Source organism: Bubalus bubalis, chromosome X (genome assembly GCF_019923935.1).
Source record: "Bubalus bubalis isolate 160015118507 breed Murrah chromosome X, NDDB_SH_1, whole genome shotgun sequence".
In the NCBI taxonomy this organism is placed as follows: Eukaryota; Metazoa; Chordata; class Mammalia; order Artiodactyla; family Bovidae; genus Bubalus; species Bubalus bubalis.
In genome coordinates, this window is record NC_059181.1 from 11,735,232 (window position 1) to 11,752,831 (window position 17,600).

A 17,600-nucleotide genomic window follows, 5' to 3' on the forward strand; every position below is an offset into this window, starting at 1 on the left:
GGAGGGAGGCTCAGGAGGGAGGAGATATATGTATACATATAGCTCATTCACACTGTTGTACAGCAGAAACTAACACAACACTGTAAAGCAGCTATACTCCAATTGAAATAAATAAATAAAATAGACACCACAGAAATAGAAAGGATAAGAGACTACTAGGGCTTCCCTTGTAGCTCAGTCAGTAAAGAATCTGCCTACAATACAGGAGACCCAGGTTTGATTCCTGGGTTGGGAAGATCCCCTGGAGAAGGGAATGGCAACCCACTCCAGTATTCTTGCCTGGAAAATCCCATGGACAGAGGAGCCTGGTGGGCTACAGTCCATAGGGTCGCAGGAGTCGGACACAACTTAACGACTAAACCACCAAAAGACTACTACAGACAACTATATGCCAATAAAATGGACAAACTAGAAGACACATGGACAAACCCTTAGAAAGGTACACTCTCCCAAGACTGAACCAGGAAGAAATAGAAAATACGAACAGACCAATTTCCAGTAATGAAATTGAACCAGTAATTTTAAAACTCACCCCCACCCCATAAAAAAGTCCAGGGCTAGATGACTTCACAGGTGAATTCACCAAACATTTAGAGAAAAGTTAAGACCTATCTTTCTCAAAATATTCCAAAAAATTGCAGAGGAAGGAACACTTCTCAACTCATCCTATGAGGCCAGTGTCACCACGATACCAAAACCAGACAGAGTTATCACAAAAAAGAAAATTACAAACCAACATCACTGATGAACATAGATGCAAAAATCCTCAACAAAATGTTAACAACACAAATCCAACAATACATTAAAAGGCTCATACACCATGATCAAGTGAGATTTATCCCAGGGATGGAAGGATTTTTCAATATCCACAAATCAATCAATGTGACACACTACATTAACAAATATAAGCATAAAAACCATATGAGCACCCCAACAGATGCAGAAAAATCTTCTGATAAAGCTCAACATCCATTTATGATTAAAAAAAAATCCAGAAACTGGGCATATTGGTAACATAACTCCACTAAATAAAGGTCATACATGACAAACCCACAACTAACATCATGCCCAATGGTGAAAAGCTGAAAGCATTTCCTCTAAGATAAGGAACGAGGCAAGGATGGCCACTCTTGCCACTTTTATTTAACATAGTTTTGAAGTCCTACCCACAGCAATCAGATGAGAAAAAGGAACAAAAGGAATCCAAATTGGAAAGGAAGAAGTAAAACGCACTTTTTGCAGATGACATGATACTATACATAGAAAATCCTAAAGATGCCACTGGAAAGGTACTAGAGCTCAATGAATTTGGTATAAAATTAAAATACAGAAATATGTTGCACTTGTATACACTAATATAAACTATCAGAAAGAGAAATTAAGGAAACAATCCCACTTACCATTGCATCAAAAAGAAAAAACAAAACCTAGTAATAAACCCATATAAGAAGATAAAAGACCTGTACTTGGAAAACTGTAAGACGTTAATGAAATAAACTGAAGACAACACAAACAGATAGAAAGTATACCATGTTCTTAGACTGGAAGAATATTGTTAAAATGATCATACTACCCAAGGCAATCTACAGATTCAGTGCAAGGAAGGGAAAGAGTGAAAGCCGCTCACTCGTGTCCAGCTCTTTGCGACCCCATGGACTATACAGTTCATGGAATTCTCCAGGCCAGAATACTGGAGTGGGTAGCCTTTCCTTTCTCCAGGGGATCTTCCCAACCCAGGGATAGAACCCAGGCCTCCCACACTGCAGGCAGATTCTTTACCAGCTAAGCCACAAGGGAAGCCCAAGAATACTGGAGTGGATAGCTTATCCCTTCTCCAGCAGATGTTCCTGACCCAGGAATCAAACTGGGGTCTCCTGCATGGCAGGTGGATTCTTTACCAACTGAGCTATCAAAATACCAGTGGCATTTTTTTCAAAAAATGAGAACAAATAATTTTTATATTTGTATGGAAACACAAAAGACCCTGAATAGTTGAAACAGTCTTGAGAAAGAAAAACAGAGCTGGAGGAATTATGCTCCCAGTCTTCAGCCTATACTACAAGGCTATAGTTATCAAAAAAATATGGTACTGGCACCAAGTACTGGCACATAGATCAACAAAACAGAATAGAGAGCCCAGAAATAAACTCGCACACTTAAAATCAGTGAATCTACAACAAAGGAGGCAAGAATATACAATGGAGAAAAGGTAGTCTCTTTAATAAGTGGTGCTGAGAAACCTAGACAGCTACATGTAAAAGAATTCTCTAACACCATATACAAAATAGACTCAAAATGGATTCAAGACCTAAATGTAAGACCATATACTATAAAACTCCTAGATGAAAACATAGAACACTCTTTTTGACATAAATCACAGCAATATATTTTTTGATCCACCTCCTGAAGCAAAGGAAACATAAGCAAAAATAAACAAATGGGACCTAATTAAACTTAAAAGCTTTTACACAGCAAAGGAAACCATCAACAAAAGGAAAAGATAACCTACTGAATGAGAGAAGATATTTGCAAATGATATGACCAATGAAGGGATCATATCTAAGAAATGTAAATGGCTCATACAGTATGGCCGAAACCAACACAATATTGTAAAGCAATTATCCTCCAGTTAAAAATAAACAGCTCATACAACTCAACATCAAAAAACCAAACAACCTGATTAACAAATGGGCAGGAGACTTGAATAGACATTTTTCCAAAAGGAAATGCAGATGGCCAACAGGCACATGAAAAGTTGCTCAACATCACTAATTATTAGAGAAATGGAAATGAAAACTACAATGAGGATCATCTCACACACATCTGAATGCCATAATCAAAAATATTATTTATTATAAATAATAAATGCAAGGCAGGGTCTGGAGAAAAAGGAACCTTTGAATACTTGGTGGGAATGTAAATTGGTGCAGCCACTGTGGAAAACAGTATGGTGGTTTCTCTAAAAACTAAAAGTAGAACTACCATGCTGCTGCTGCTACTGCTAAATCGCTTCAGTTGTGTCCGACTCTGTGCGACCCCATAGACGGCAGCCCACCAGGCCCTGCCATCCCTGGGATTCTCCAGGCAAGAACACTGGAGTGGGTTGCCATTTCCTTCTCCAATGCATGAAAGTGAAAAGTGAAAGTGAAGTCGCTCAGTTGTGTCCGACTCATAGCGACTCCATGGACTGCAGCCCACCAGGCTCCTCCACCCATGGGATTCTCCAGGCAAGAGTACTGGAGTGGGTTGCCATTGCCTTCTCCAGAAGTACCATATGACCCAGCAATTCCACTCCTGGGCATATATCTGGAAAAAACAACCCCAAAACACTAATTCAGAAATGTACACACACCCCAGTGTTCATTGCAGCATTATTTACAATTGCCAAGAGATGGAACCAACCTAAGTGTCATCAACAGATGAATAGATAAATAAAATATGGTGCGTGTGGGTATATAATGGAATAGTACTCAGCCATAAAAATAAAATTTTGCCATTTGCAGCAACATGGATGGATTTGGAAGGAAATGGCAACCCACTCCAGTATTCTTGCCTGGAGAATCCCATGGACAGAGGAGCCTGGTGGGCTACAGTCCACGGAGTCACAAAGAGTCGGACATGACTGAGCAACTTCACTCACTCACTCATGCTAAATTAAATAAATCAGACAGAGAAAGACAAATACTGTATGATAATCACCTACATGTGGAAACTAAAAGCAACAAACTAGCAAATAAAACAAAAAAAGAAGCAGAAGCAGAGATAGAGAGATCAAACCAGTGGTTACCATAAGGAGAGGGAAGAGGGGAGGGCTAACATAGGTTATTATGGGGTTATATGAAATTGTGTGTGAAACTTCTGAAAATTGCAAAGCACTATAGAATTTAAAGATTCATTCAATTAAAAATAGTCTATTAAAAAAAAAGAATAGCCAGTAAAACCCTGACAAAAAGACACCTATAAGGGGGGACTAGCCCTAACAGATATTAAAATATCTTTAAAGCCTAAATACACTGAATTACAACACTGTGATACTGGCACAAATACACCAGTAGAATAGAATACAAATTCCAGATATGGACCCAAGTGTATATGAAAATATCTGATAGAGGTAGTATCGCTAAACATTGAGGCAAAAAGATAGAGAGTTATTATTTCTTTTTTTAATCATGCTGGAACAACTGGGTAGCCACTTGTTGAAGAAAAAAATTTTTATCAGAATTTCGCAATCTTGGCACTACTGACATTTTGAGTCTGATCATTTTTTGCTGTGGGAGCTAGCCTATGCACTGTAAGATGTTTAGAAGCATCCTTGGCCTCTATACACTAGATGTCAGGAGCACTCCTTCCCCTAGTTTTGACAGCCTGAAATGTCTCCAGATACTGTTACATCTCCCCTGGTTGAGAACCATTTAATTAGAGTTATACTTCACACCTTATACAAGATTGAACTCCAAAGGGATCAGAGACCTAAACATTAAAAAATGCAGCCATACAAGTACTATTACAGAGTAGGGGTGAATTATTCTTTGCCCTTGGTCTAGGAAATGGCTCTGTAACTCTGACAACAGAGGCAATAAAAGAGAATACTGATAAATTTGAACATTAACTTTTTTGCATGCTGAGACACCATAAACAAAGTCAAACGATAACCAAAAACTGGGAGAATATATGTGCAACGTATACCATAGGGAAAAAGGACTGATATCACTAATAGATAAATATCTCTTAAAAATGAGGGACAAAGAAAGGAGCAAAAATCTGGTAGAAATGTGGGGGGAAAGCCTTGAACAGACAATCCAGAAGAAAACATGAAAACGTTTATTAAACTTAGGGAAAATTGTTCAAACTCATAATTAGAGAAATACAAACAATACAGATACCATTTATCACCTATTAGATTAGGAAAACGGAGAAGGCAATGGCACCCCACTCCAGTACTCTTGCCTGGAAAATCTCATGGATGGAGGAGCCTGGTAGGCTGCAGTCCATGGGGTCGCTAAGAGTCGGATATGACTAAGCGACTTCACTTTCACTTTTCACTTTCATGCATTGGAGAAGGAAATGGCAACCCACTCCAGTGTTCTTGCCTGGAGAATCCCAGGGACGGGGGAGCCTGGTGGGCTGCTGTCTATGGGGTCACACAGAGTCGGACACGACTGAAGTGACTTAGCAGCAGTAGCAGCAGCAGATTAGGAAAAATTAAACAATATGACAACATACTCTATTCCATTGGTGTAATTGGGGAGAAAACAGGTGCTCACAAATATTGCTGGTGGAAATGCAAACTTTTTGGACAGCCTATCTGGAAGGGAATTTGGCGATCTCTAACACAACCACATATGCACTCACTTTCTGCCCTAGAAATCTTGCTAAACCTTCACCTCCAATAATACAAAAAGATTATTCATTGCAGTGTTGTTTACAGTTATGAGATACTGGAAACAACCAAGGTGCCTATAAACAGATGGATATATTTAAGAGGTATTTATTCATTAATGATATTAGCCCTTTTTCTGTGGTTCTGTACATGTAGTGATGGAATACACTACAGGACATCCACATAATGAAGTACTATGCAGCTGTAAAAAAATATTTTATGAGCTAATAAGGAGTGCTTTCCAGGACATACGCTTAAGGGACAAAGGCAAAGCCCAAAAGAGTGTCTACAGTATGCTACCCTTCATGTTACAAAGAAGGATATATAAGAAAATATGAAGGTATCTACTTTTTTGTGTAAAAGAAATAGTCAATTCTGCTATAGTACCACATAGCCATCTTTATAAATCTTCACATTATGCAGAACTTCACAAAAAAATAAAAAGGTTTATGGAGAAAACAGAGCACAGCATTCAAAACATTCTGTCACACACACATACACAACGATAGGAACCTAATAAAAGTAGCACAGGTTTACACGTGCAAAATGGTTAAGAAATGCATAATACAATAAATATGTCACTTTCCCTAGAAAAGGCCCTAAAGCGTGCTTGTGGCGCGGGTGTCAGGAGAAGGGGGAGACGCAGGGGTGCCTGAAATCAGAAGGCAGGCTGCAGTACCGGATGGTGATGAGCATGGCTGCTAAGTCAAAGGGGGAACCAAGGGGGCTCAGAGATGATTGAGGTGTGTGCATTTTGTGTTTTTCCACAGTTCAGGTCAGCTGGGTCAGTTCCTGCGTTCACCTAGAGCTTCTCGTGCATGAAATTGGGCATAAACAAACACAAAATTCATGCTAAGCTCAGATTGTTCTCTAAGATAGCACTCATGCTGGGACAAACTTGCTTTTTCAAAACAAGAGTTACGGCAAAACCGACTATACAGGAGAGAGAAACCAGAAACGAATGAGACGGGTTTACCAACAGGGCGTGGGTAGGAACGGGGTAGAAAGCGTGGGGGATGGGAAGGAGGTAGCAGGGTCAAGGGAGCATGTCTTTGAGTATATTTTGGGGAGCTCTAACTCTTAGAACCCAAGTAATCTTTCACACGAATGCATGCATGCTAAGTCACTTCAGTCATGTCTGACACTTTGCGCTCTTATGGACCATAGCTTGCCAGGCTCCTCTGTCCATGGAGTTCTCCAGGCAAGAATACTGGAGTGGGTTGCCATGCCCTCCTCCAGGGGATCTTCCCCACCCAGGGATCGAACCCGTGTCTCTTATGTCTCCTCCACTGGCAGGTTCTTTACCACTAGTGCCACCTGGGAAGCCCCAGTGTATCACATACCCAACCTGATAAATAAATAATTAACATCAGCCCGAACGTAAAGAGAAGCCAAAATGGAAAACAGGCAATAACAAATAAACCTAAATATATTTATTACAAATGAATATCATAACCACACCAAAGGAGATGGGGAAGAAAATAGCTAACCTAAGTAACTTTGGAAAAACCTATGTTTATTTTGTTGTTTTGTCTTAATCATAAATATTTATTGATGGACTGATGAATATAATTTTAAATAGAAGAATAAGGCACGGCCAAGGATTTAAACAGTATGCTATTACTGCTGAAAGAGGGCAAAGCCATAAACTTAGGAACTTTAAAAATTCAAGTCAAAGAGCCTCTGAGGTGCTGCATAGATGCTTATCAGACAGTTCTCCCCTTGTAAACAATTCCTGTGTTATATCACTTCATCAGAAAGTCAGAATGATACAACAGAATTCCTCATTTGTTTGTACTTGAGCGATCTCACCCAGCCACTCCTCTGTCCCCCATTCCTTTCCTTTCTCTTTGCAGTGGTGTTCTTTGGCCATTCCTTTCCTAAAGAATTGCTTCTTCCCAAGCAAGGAAGCACACAATGAGTCAGAGAAAATCCACCAGTTCAGTTCAGTTCAGTCACTCAGTCGTGTCTGACTCTTTGAGATCCCATGGACTGCAGCACGCCAGGCTTCACTGTCCACCAACTCCTGGAGCTTGCTCAAACTCATGTCCATCGAGTTGGTGATGCCATCCAACCATCTCACCCTCTGTCGTCCCCTTCTCCTCCCATCTTCAATCTTTCCCAGCGTCAGGGTCTTTTCCAATGAGTCAGTTATTCGCATCAGATGGCCAAAGTATTGGAGTTTCAGCTTCAGCATCAGTCCTTCCAATGAATATTCAGGACTGATTTCCTTTAGGATGGACTGGTTGGATCTCCTTGCAGTCCAAGGGACTCTCAAGAGTCTTCTCCAACACCACAGTTCAAAGGCATCAATTCCTCAGTGCTCAGCCTTCTTTATAGTCCAACTCTCACATCCATACATGACTACTGGAAAAGCCAAAGCTTTGACTAGACAGACCTTTCTTGGCAAAGAAATGTCTCTGCTTTTTAATATGCTGTCTCGGTTGGTCATAACTTTTCTTCCAAGGAGCAAGTGTCTTTTAATTAATTTCATGGCTACAGTCACCATCTGCAGTGATTTTGGAGCCCAAGAAAATAAAGTCTCATACTATTTCCATTGTTTCCCCATCTATTTGCCATGAAGCAATGGGACCGGATGCCATGATCTTAGTTTTCTGAATGTTAAGTTTTAAGCCAGCTTTTTCACTCTCCTCTTTCACCTTCATCAAGAGGTTTTTTAGTTCTTTGCTTTCTGCCATAAAGGTGGTATCATCTGCATATCTGAGGTTATTGATATTTCTCTCAGCAATCTTGATTCCAGCTTGTGCTTCATCCAGCCTGGCATTGCACATGATGTACTCTGCGTAGAAGTTAAATAAGCAGGGTGACAATATACAGCCTTGACGTACTCCTTTCCTGATGTGGAACCAGTTCATTGTTTCATGTCCAGATCTAACTGTTGCTTCTTGACCTGCATACAGATTTCTCAGGAGGCAGGTAAGGTGGTCTGGTATTCCCATCTCTTTCAGAATTTTCCACAGTTTGTGGTGATCCACACAGTCAAAGGCTTTGGCATAGTCAATAAAGCAGAAGTAGATGTTTTTCTGGAACTTTCTTGCTTTTTCAATGATCCAACAAATGTTGGCAATTTGATCTCTGGTTCCTCTGCCTTATCTAAAACCAGCTTGAACATCTGGAAGTTCACAGTTCATGTACTGTTGAAGCCTGGCTTGGAGGATTTTGAGCATTACTTTGCTAGCGTGTGAGCTGAGTACAATTGTGCTGTAGTTTGAGCATTCTTTGGCATTACCTTTCTTTGGGATTGGAATGAAAACTGACCTTTTCCAGTCCTGGGGCCACTGCTGAGTTTTCCAAACTTGCTGGCATATTGAGTGCAGCACTTTCACAGCATCATCTTTTAGGATTTGAAATAGCTCAACTGGAATTCCATCACATCCACTAGCTTTGTTCGTAGTGATGCTTCTTAAGGCCCACTTGACTTCACATTCCAGGATGTCTGGCTCTAGGTGAGTGATAACACCATCGTGGTTATCTGGGTCATGAAGACCTTTTTTGTATAGTTCTTCTGTGTATTCTTGCGACCTCTTCCTAATCTCTTCTGCTTCTGTTAGGTCCATACCATTTCTGTCCTTTATTGTGCCCATCTTTCATGCTCAAGAGAGCATGAAATGTTCCCTTGGTATCTCTAATTTTCTTGAAGAGATCTCTAGTCTTTCCCATTCTATTGTTTTCCTCTATTTCTTTGCATTGATTGCTGAGGAAGGCTTTCTTATCTCTCCTTGCTATTCTTTGGAACTCTGCATTCAAATGGGTATATCTTTCCTTTTCTCCTTTGCCTTTAGCTCCTCTTCTTTTCTCAGCTATTTGTAAGGCCTCCTCAGACAACTATTTTGCCTTTTTGTATTTCTTTTTCTTGGGGATGATCTTGATCACTGCTTCCTGTACAATGTGATGAATCTCTGTCCATACTTCTTCAGGCAATTTGTCTATTAGATCTAAACCCTTGAATCTATTTTGCACTTCCACCATATAATTGTAAGGGATTTGATTTAGGTCATACCTGAATGGTCTCATGGTTTTCCCTAGTTTCTTCAATTTAAGTCTGAATTTGGCGATAAGGAGAAAATCCACCACAGGCAGATATATGAACAAACAGATTTAGGTGTTAGGATGGCAACAGCCTTTTGGGGTGAGGTCTAAACTAAGCTGATTTTGGCAAAGAAGCTGCTCTGACTCCTGGCTTGCTGAAAGGTCTACAGTGCTACCTCAGCTTGTGCCAACACTGCCAGACTCCTTGATTCTAAGCAATTACCAGTGGAGGGAGGAAGCCAGCGGAACCGGACAGCTAATGTAACAATATAGTCAGTGCTCTGAACCTCTACTGGGAGCCGACTGTGGCTTCTGACGTAATTATTTGCCAAGTGCAAAAACCTTGAGGATACTAAGGACAATCTTGAAATCCCTTGGACAGGATGAATTAGGCCTCTCCATAACTCTTTCCACTGGAAACATGCAGTGAAAGACATTCCAGGGCGTGCAGTACCAACTTGTATAAAGCATGCTGCAGAGGTGGGGACACAAGAGGCTCTCTTGTTTGGAGAGTCTGAGGCAGACTGTCAGGGCGGCTCCTCTGCTTGTGACAATGCCCCAAAGCTGAGCAGACCAGCAGGCATGTGGCTATTTTCTGAAGAAACAACACTGTACTAACGGGTACCCACAGAGTAGCCACCCTTTGTGTGCAGAATCAGAGGCCAGAGGTCAAGCACCCATGGCAAGCCCCCTGGAAGACTTGGCTCGACACCTCTCAAGAAGAATGTCTCCCTCCAGCAGCCCTTTGATGACAGAGCAGAGTGCAAGGGACAAACAGATGGTCACATTCTTCTGAGACAAGTGTTGGTTCCCAGAATGCTCCTGGGGAGACAACGTCCCAGAGCCTCATTTATGAGCAAAGGTAAATAAAAGCTGCCATGCCACAGAAGCATCCTGTCAAGTTAGACATATATTTAAGAGAGGAGATTTGGAGGCATGACAAAGGGCATGCAGACTGAAAGATCAAGGCAATGCATGACTGGGTGACAGAGAAACAGGAAGCAAAGGCCACGTGGAAAAGGCCAAAGTTGTGTGCTGAGGAGGGACAGTGGGGTAGCTACAGTCTGTATCAGTAACAGAGATCGCCTGGCTGCTTCTTGGCTTGAGTCGCTCTCTCAGTTTCTCAGACTGGATGGATGTGTAGCATTCAGCAGCATAACTGGGGGACGGTGGTGATATTTATAAAGGGGGAACTGGTGAATGGATACTGAACAGAAATGAACTGGGCGTGCCGTTCTGGAACGCACTGTGTACACCAAAGGGAGGTTGCCGTAGTATCTTGGATAGATAATAGGGGAGAGGGAGGGCTGGGAGACAGGAGGGCTCTCACGTCCAGTTCTTAGATACTAGAGAGCAGGGAACAGTCGGGTCTTGGCCTTTTAGTCAAGAAATTGGATGCTCACTTTCTGCTTGCCGGTTCACCTTCTCCAAAGCCTCAACAAATTCTTCAAAAGATATGGCACCATCCCTCTCTAGATCAGCCTCCTGAATGGTCCTGTCTGTGATGCCACCTAGCTGCTCATCTGAGACATTCACTCCAGCCATCATGCAAAGAACCTGGAATAGCTCATTGTAGAAGATTTTGTCATTTTTCTCCAAATCATATAGTCGAAAAGCAAAGTACAGTTTTTTGCTTCGGCTGTTAAGTGGTTCTGGTCCATTCTTATCTTTGCACTTTGCACTATCTTCAGTGGGTCAGAAGTGAGCCAAAGATTTTATGAAGCCATGGAAGCCTGCCTGATCTTTTCCCTCTGGAAAGAAGCCACTGATGAGCCAGTCCCTGAGTGGCTTGATGACAAGTCCTAGAATCCACTGGAAATCTTCCCAGCTGAGGGTCCCATTCTCACTTTTGTCCAGGCTGCTGAACTGGCTATAGAGGTAGTTGATTTGATTGTGGGAGAAGCAGGTCTCTGTCTTGATCCTCCTCAAGCTCTTCCCTCCACAGTGACGTGGAAGCCTGAGACCCCATTCGTACATGACAGCTCCTCGGGGAGCCCCCACACCTTTAGAAACAGTGTAGACTAAAGACAAAAGGAACTGTACACAAATATTATACTTTAGTTGGTAAATTTTTTCTTTACAAGAGAACGAGTTAGAAATTCTGAAACTACCTTTTGTGTATACTAGGATTGAACAAATACTTTGTGGATGATTAGAGTTTGTCACCTTTGGAGAAAGGAGTTCCAAGTAAGAAAGAGGGACATCAAGAATCAATCCCTTGGTGTTAGATTAGAATCTAAAGTACCACTATAAATTCATACATGTATTTTCACACACACACACACACACACACACACATACATATGCAGGTAGTTAGGCACAAAATATGTGCACATATGCATTTATGAGTATTCAAACGTACTTCCTAGCTCTGTCATCTGAGAGTGCCTTAGAAGTAATGACACTCTGGTAACATTTAAGCATATCTAGTGCCTAGAAGGAGAAGGCAATGGCACCCCACTCCAGTACTCTTGCCTGGAAAATCCCATGGATGGAGGAGCCTGGTGGGCTGCAGTCCATAGGGTCGCTAGGAGTCAGACACGACTGAGCGACTTCACTTTCACTTTTCACTTTCAAGCATTGGAGAAGGAAATGGCAACCCACTCCAGTGTTCTTGCCTGGAGAATCCCAGGGACGGGGGAGCCTGTTGGGCTGCTGTCTATGGGGTCGCACAGAGTCGGACACGACTGAAGCGACAGCAGCAGCAGCAGCAGTGCCTAGAACTTGCTTCTAAATACCACTCTGTAATAAAAGAAACCAGGACTCCTTTCCAGGTCTGGGCTGGGGAAAATAGAATGCAAGCCTGGAATATCTTGAGAGGCCAGAAAGCAAGAAAGTTCTAAAATAATAATAATGCCATGTGAAAAGGGCATAGGAACCAACTTGAAGGAGCTCCCAATGGCCAAATCTGGGACAGTAAAATAATGATAGTAATAGATTATAAGACACAGCATAAAAGAAATATCCAGAAGTCTATACTGACATAAGTAAACTGGGATGAGTAAATAAATATATTGGGGTGAGTAGCTATTCCTTACAGAAGAATTCTAACTAATAAATGTAGAAATAGTGATGGAAGGTGTTTTAAATCACCATTTAGCCAAATGTGACAGCAAAAGTTTTTACAGGCAATATGTATGGATGTGAGAGTTGGACTATAAAGAAAGCTGAGTGCTGAAGAATAGGTGCTTTTGAACTGTGGTGTTGGAGAAGACTCTTGAGAGTCCCTTGGACTGCAAGGAGATCCAACCAGTCCATCCTAAAGGAGATCAGTCCTGGGTGTTCATTGGAAGGACTGATGTTGAGGCTGAAACTCCAGTACTTTGGCCACCTCATGCGAAGAGCTGACTCATTGGAAAAGACCCTGATGCTGGGAGGGATTGAGGGCAGGAGGAGAAGGGGACGACAGAGGATGAGATGGTTGGATGGCATCATCGACTTGATGGACGTGGGTTTGGGTGGACTCTGGGAGTTAGTGATGGACGGGGAGGCCTGGTGTACTGCAGTTCATGGGGTCGCAAAGAGTCGGACACGACTGAGTGACTGAACTGAACTGAATCACTGGATGCTAAAATAGTTGGGTTATTGTACTGAGAAACAGGATACTTGCATAGTTTCAAAATTTCTCCCCACAAGATACTTGTTGATTATAAAGAGAAACTAGTAACTTGAGCTGCAAATATTGGGCAGACACAATCTTAACCCAGGGATCAAAGTTAACATCAGCAGTAAAAAGGCATGCCTCTGCATGAATCCCCTGACAGGAAGCACTGAGATAACACTTCTGTGGGGTTCTTGCCAAAAATTAGTAACTTCAATCTAATCACAAGACAATGTCCAACTTGAAGGACATTCTAGAAAATAACTGGCCAGTACGCTTCACAAGTATTAAGGCCACGGAAGGCAAAGACTGAGGGACTATCACAAACTGAAGGAGACTAAGCAGATTTGACAGCTAAACCCAATGCGAGATCCTGGATTGAATCCTGGACCAGAGAAATGACATTATTGGGAAAACTGATAGAATCCAAACAAGGTTACTGTATTAGTTAATAGTATTTATCAATGTTAATTTCCTGGTTTCAATAAGTATACTATGGTTATGTGAGATGTTAACATTAGGAAAACCTAGATAACGATTACATGTACTCTATTTCTTGGTGACTTCCCTGTTAAGTTTAAAATTATTTCAAAATATAAAGTTAAAAATAAATGTATACTCTTAGACATAGATATTTCACAGTTGAGACCTACACCCCAATGCCTATGACACATATATGGCTTCAGGAAAAGGTAAGTTCAACCAGGAAATGCTTAGTACACAGTTTATTTACTTTAAATAGCAAAATTTAGATGGCCTCAAAAATCTACTCTCAGATGATGAGAAGTTGCCATGGTATATGACACTTTGGCCCCTAATGTACCATCATGGCATAGATTCCCATTTCAGAGTGTGGAGTAAGTTTGTCAGAGCAGTTCACTCTGATCCCTTGCTGAATGCTTATCTGTTCTCATCAGTCAAGACCCCTGGTCCAGGCTCAGATCTGCACACACTTGGAATGTTCACATATTCTTCCCCTATACAAACCTAAGGCAGGCATTCCCAAGAAGGTTACAACACTCTTTCCCACATAGTCCCCGCCACCCCAACTGATCAGAATCAGCATTTGAGCTGAACAGTCTATTGGTGCATTTGGCCTGCAGTCAAGTCTCCAGGACTCTTGGAGTCTACGTTCCTGCCTGGATTCCGCTGTCTAGATAGACAGGCATGGAAGTCAGTCTTCTGCAAATGTGGGAAGAGGCTCCAGCAGTCTCACCAAGTATCCGTCTTCAAGCCTCCCCAGCGATGCAGGGCATGATGTCAAATGGGCTCTGTGGTATGGGATGGAGATGCTTGCTATGAGATGGCAGAGGTTTATCAGGTTCCAGAGAAACAATGAGACCTAAATCCTTATCATCAGGGTTGACAGTTAACTTATTCCAATCATGTTCACAGTAATATTCTTTGTCAGACTTGATACAATGAACCAGGAAAGAACATCTGAGATTCTTTGTCATTTCATAGCCTGATAGTAGTTTCCTTACTTACCACACTGTGGCATCCAGGGATATTAAAAATAAGAATCTGTCAAATCCTACTTTTCTTTTTACTAAGGGGGTGCATTTGAAAGACGGGGGCATTCCAACAGGCTTATTCAGAAGTAAACGGAGGACATCATTCAAATTCTGGCCCACGCCCCTTTGGTCGTAGTCCAAAGCTATAAATAATAACCATATTTATTCTTCCTTTTTTTATCAAGAAGAAAAAAAATCAGCCTTATCAGAAGGCAGCTTCTGAGAAAAACTCATCTAGCTCACAGAAGAATTAGAAGGCTGAGAATGGAGTTTTGAGCCATAAGAGATTAAAGACCAGAGTTGGCAGGAGGGGTGTTTTCAATACTATTTACTTGCCCTGGTGATAAAGAGGTACAGGCTGCTTCACCCTCTCCCCCATCCCCAGCTCTGTCTTCTCTTATCCAGTCTCTCCCTTCCTTCCCTTTCTTAATGCATTCACATTGGGGATTTCAGTATTCTACTGGTTTGTAAGAGTTGAGACTAAGAAATGCTACCACGCCTTTCCCTTTGCTATAAAAGAATTACACATACCACAGTGTCCTAGACAAGTCTTATTTTGCTTTTACAAAATATCTTCATAGTTTTGCAAGCTTTCTCAGAAGTATTCTGTTGTTTTATGACCTGTCTCAATAAGGTACTGTCTGTAGAAGTCAAGTCTGTCTTGCTTCAGCTTAGGTATTTCCCTTTATCTCATCTAGTTTGCTCCTTTAAACCAGTTAAGAAAAATTTCTAACTTTGGTATGAGAACCTTTGACATACAAATTCTTTCCTAAACCTAAGCCTTCTATTCCTCCATTCTGCCTAAAGAAATAATTTCAAATCCTTAATCCAGCTACTCTCCAGCCTCTGTACAATCTGGTCCTAACCTACCTTTCCAGATGGATTTCCCACAGATCCTTCATGCAGACCAAACTCCATGTGCTTCTCTAGAAAATATCCTGCACTCTCAAAGCAATATTGCCACTTGGAATGCCCTCTCCCCTACTGTAGCCACTTATTTATTCCTTCACTTTGAAGTAAGTACTAGGAGGATACAAAAATGAATGAGACATAATCTCTGCCATCGAGAGTGCATGACTACTAGAGGAAATTATATGGTATTGAATGTCAGGTGTTAATACCTAACTGGTGTAGAGTGTTAGAATGGAGTCAATTGTTAGGATTAAACTTCACGGTAAAGGAGCATTTGAGAAGACCTTGAAGGATGGGGTGCAGTTTTGAAAAGGATTACAGGCTGAGGAAGCCACAAGGGTGAGCACACGGAGGCAGGAGAAAATGGAGTGCATATACATGAATTTTGAAGTTTGGTTTGGCTGCAGTAGTTCAACAGACCAGATCCTGAAGGATCTTGCGTGTCGGACTAAAAAGTTTGAATGTATTCCATAGGCAAGGGAAATTACTGAAGGGCTCTGGGCATAGAAATAACATGATCACAAAGAGCAGTGCTTTATGAAGATACGAGGCTCTGTATGTACAGGATTAATTTCCTCCATTTCTAAAGCTTCCTTCATAGTATCTCAGGGAGAGAAAAGCCTGGCTTGAGTTTCAAATCTAAGACTGGAAGAGTGGTGATGCCTCACACTCTCCTCTTCACTCACCCGTTTGGTCTTCACAGCAGGTAGACAGATCTGGGAAACTGGCTGTAAGTAGTTTGTGACTTTGTAGCTGCTATTCCAATACGGTATTTTTCTTGGAGCATGTTCACACAGCACCTGGCATGTGGAGTGACCCCAGCAAATACTTTTTTCCCTCTATACCCATTTTCAAGGGCCATTAGAAGCAGTTAGCTTTTGACACTATGTCAGCTCCCCTGCTCTCCGCCACAAACTGCAGAGAGCATTAAAATCTTGACATCCCATGGAGCATCACATTTGTTCATATTTTCCTCCTTTGACTGAGGAGCTGGAAGTAGCAAGCACTTCAGAGGCCTCAGACATCAGCAAGCCAGGAGCCAATGCTAGGGACCTTATCAGTCAAGGTCCAGTCAGGATAACAGAAAGCGCACAGTTATTTTAAAAGAGAGAAGGTATTATGAGACTGGCATGGCAAAAGGGAAACTGAGGTAACACAGAGACAGCAACTGCAGAAAGCGGCTGACACTCTGAGGGCAAAAGCTAAGAGGGAGCAGCTGGCACAGAAATGTTTGCAGAGTCCTGGCAGTACCAGCGCAGAGTGTGGAAGGATAGGCTTGGAACTGACAGACACAGCTTAAGAGCCAGCACGATAGCTAAGGAGAGCATTAGCCAATGAGTCTGGTTTATATTCAATATTGTGAGTAACAAAGAAAATTCCCTGTTGCAGACTTTAGTTTCTTTCTTCGTAAAACATTACCCTGGCTGTGGAACAGCCAATAAAATTACTTGTTTGTACACATCATTACAGAACATTCTCAGGTTGACATTCTCTTGCATGCCTGAGACATTGCATTGTTCAAAGTATAAGCAGACAATAAGATACTAATACTACTCACAATAAAAAGGAACAAATTGCTGATAATACAATAACTTGGCTGGATCTCAAAGGCATAATGGGTGAGTGAAAGAAACCAGTCTCAAAAGGTATGACCCATTTATATGATACTTTCAGAAAGACAAAACCATAGTAATGGACGACAGATGAGTGGTTGCCAGGGGTAGGAGTCGGGGGACTTTGCTGGGATGATGGAAATGTTCTGAATCCTAAGTGTGCTAGGATTACAGCAGTCCATGCATGTGATAACATTCATAGAGCTGGAATTTGAAAAGAGCCAGTTAAAAAAAAGGAGGAACTTCCCTGGTGGTCCAGTGGTTAAGATACCCCGCTTCCACTGCAGGGCAGGCATGGGTTCGATCCCTGCCCAAGCAACTAGATTCTGCATGCCGCATGGTGTAGCCAAACAGTTTTTTTAAAAAAGAAAAAAAGTGGGGGGAGGGGTAAAGAAGCAACATGCATAGCTTGTGTGCGAGAAGGTTGGCTTTTTTTTATTTTGCTGTGGTAAAGTCAAATAGGACCCTACCCAGATTTTGCCTGAGTCACAAGGGGCACGTATCCCTCAGCAGGAGACCAGATGTGCAAA

The 17,600-nt window shown here is 41.8% G+C and overlaps 1 protein-coding gene and 1 pseudogene across 37 annotated transcripts in view; one reads left to right on the plus strand and one right to left on the minus strand.

Moving 5' to 3' along the window:
• NHS (NHS actin remodeling regulator) overlaps positions 1-17,600 on the plus strand; it is a 501,937-nt gene that overhangs the window by 462,330 nt on the left and 22,007 nt on the right. The gene's annotated exons all lie outside the window — the stretch shown is intronic.
• Positions 10,814-11,399, minus strand: LOC102396171 (annotated as a pseudogene).